The sequence below is a fragment of the Egretta garzetta genome, unplaced genomic scaffold, assembly GCF_000687185.1.
Source record: "Egretta garzetta isolate BGI_Z169 unplaced genomic scaffold, ASM68718v1 scaffold1162, whole genome shotgun sequence".
In the NCBI taxonomy this organism is placed as follows: domain Eukaryota; kingdom Metazoa; phylum Chordata; class Aves; order Pelecaniformes; family Ardeidae; genus Egretta; species Egretta garzetta.
Genome location: NW_009258878.1, coordinates 23,982 through 26,792, shown reverse-complemented (window position 1 = coordinate 26,792; position 2,811 = coordinate 23,982).

Genomic DNA, 2,811 nt, shown 5'->3' with positions numbered 1-2,811 from the left:
AGAGGAGAGCAACAAGGATGATGGGGGGACTGGAGCATCTCCCCTATAAGGAAAGGCTGAGGGAGCTGGGCTTGTTCAGCCTGGAGAAGAGAAGGCTGAGAGGGGATCTCATCAACACCTACAAATATCTCAAGGGTGGGGGTCATGAGGACAGGGCCAGACTCTTCCCAGTGGTGCCCAGTGCCAGGACAAGGGGCCATGGGCACAAACTGAAGCAGAAGAGGTTCCAGTTGAACGGGAGGAAGAACTTGTTGACTGTGATGGTGCCCGAGCCCTGGCCCAGGCTGCCCAGGGGGGCTGTGGAGTCTCCTTCTCTGGAGATCTTCAACCCCCGCCTGGACGCTGTCCTGTGCCCCCTGCTCTGGGTGAGCCTGCCTGAGCAGGGGGGTGGCACTGGGTGAGCTCCCGAGGGCCCTTCCAATCCCTGCCATTCTGGGATTTTCCAGGCATTCCACATCTTGAAGGATACTGCCCAAAATCAGGGATGATCCTCCAGCTTGGTCAGCAGAACAAACGTAAGGATTTCCGCATGTCTTACCAATAATCCTACCCATCTCCAACCTCCTCTCTCCTGCCTGGAATAGCAAATGACCTGGGCTTGGGGCAGATAAAATCCAAAAGTAGAAAGCTCCTCAAGTCCACCTATCACCCTTCTACCATGGCTGGGGCAGCTGTGGGGATCTGAAGCCTGTAGCTGAGCTCCTCAGATGGATCTGATGTCCTCAGGTCTGCGTCCCTACAGCAGTGAATCAAGGTGGCTGCAGCACTGGGTGTCCTTGAGCTGTGATTGATGTCATCTGTGGTTCTCTTCCAGCTGTATGTCACCTGCTGGGTCCAAAAGCTGTCCCCAGCCACTCTCCGAGACCTTCTCAGAGAGTTTGTCCCCTTTTCCAGCAGATGTCTGCTGAGCCATGGCTTTTGGGGGATCCTTGTAAAACAGAGAGCTCCAGATGTTCTTCCAGAGTCTCCCTCATGTCCATTACTGCTGCCCAGCGACCTTGCACAGGTCTGTCTCCCTCTGTTGAGGGACATTGGCACAGGGGTACGTCGTTCTTCATGAAGTTTTATCTCCAGGTTTTCCCTGCCTGGCCTTCCCAAACCAGCAAGACCTTTGACAATCAGTTTTCCAGATGCGTGAATTATCATAGAATCACAGAATCATAGAATGTTTTGGGTTGGAAGGGACCCCTAGAGGTCACCCAGCCCAAACCCCCTGCAGGGAGCAGGGACACCTGTAACCAGATCAGGTTGCTCAGAGCCCCATCCAACCTGGCCTGGAATTATGCCATTAAGTCTCTGTAATTTGGTTTATAAGTAACGACCCTGCCCTGCCCTCCCTGTTGTAGCACTCTTCCCTTTCAGATCAATGGATTGGCCTTCATCTCCGCGCAGGATGAACTTGGTGCTTAACCATTGCAGACCACGCACGCTTCCCGCTATTGCCGGGCATCGCCAGAGCCGCCTCATCCACAACGCGGTGTCCTGCGGCGCCGGGTGCTGATGGACGAGCAGCGGAGTCTCGTGTGTCTCCAGAAGGAATTGCGGGAACATCACGAACTCATCAGCCGCTCCAGCCAGGCCCTTGAACACTGAAACCCAGAAAAATACCCCGTCGTTCAAGCCGCAAACTGAACAAGTCCCGCACAGCCATTATACTTTGGGGAATAATCCTGACTTGGCTTCGGAGCAGGATGGATTATGCGCTTGATTTTTCTTCTTCTTCTTTTTTTTTCCCAATCCTCTATTCAATTCAATACATTCCAATAGTTCTAGCGCCTGGGTGCTGCCCATGCCTGCCTTTCTAAGGAGACAGAAGAACGGTTGGCCCGATGCTTTTGTTGAGATTTAAACCAGACAAGCGGGGCTATTTCTCATGCCCAGCCAGTTCAGCTTTCACTCACCCCCCTGGAAGTCAAGAGTAACTGAACAGAGGCCAAGTTCCTCTGGATTTACAACAATGCATCTGGGAACAGAATTCTGCCCAAAATACCGAGGACGAGGCTGACATCAGCTCAGCGCCTGGTGGCTCGCGCCAGGCTCGTTTTCCGTCAACGCTTTTCTTGGCTGAAATGCAATAAACAGGACCAGCGACCTCACCTAACCTCCGCATGGCTGCCCCCTCTCCGCGCAGCCCAATGGAGGCTGCCATCGATGGGGATGACGAGGAAGTTGTAATGGGCGATGGGACGAGGGGACATGGCCTCAAGTTGTGCCAGGGCAGGGTAAGGTTGGCCATGGGGAACAATTCCTTCCCTAAGGGGCTGTCAGGCACTGGAAGGGGCTGCCCAGGGAAGGGGTCGAGTCCCCAGCCCTGGGGGGATTTAACAGCCGGGCAGGGGCGGTGCTGAGGGCCAGGGTTTGGGGGTGGGATGGCAGGGGTAGGGGAACGCTTGGGCTGGGGGAGCTTCAAGGGCTTTTCCAACCACAACGATTCCATGATCCTATGATTCTAAGTTGCTCCTGGCTTCAGCGCGATTACAGGGATGTCGGCTGGTAGGAGGGAAAGGAGGACTGGGGACTGTTATTTGTGCTGAAGAGGGGGAAAGCAGAAGGAGGGAATTCTCCTTTGGTCTCCCCCAGCCACTTCCCAACGCAATGGCGAGCTGCTGGTCCTTTATTGCCTGAAAACCAACTCATTTGCATTTAAACTTAGGCGAGGTTTAGGTTGGTTTCCTAGACTGGTACTGTCTCTTCTCATAAATCATCGAATCACAGCAGGGTTTGGTTGGAAAAGCCCTTTAAGCTCCCCCAGCCCAACCGCTCCCCTACCCCTGCCATCCCACCCCCAAACCCTGGCCCTCAGCACCGCCT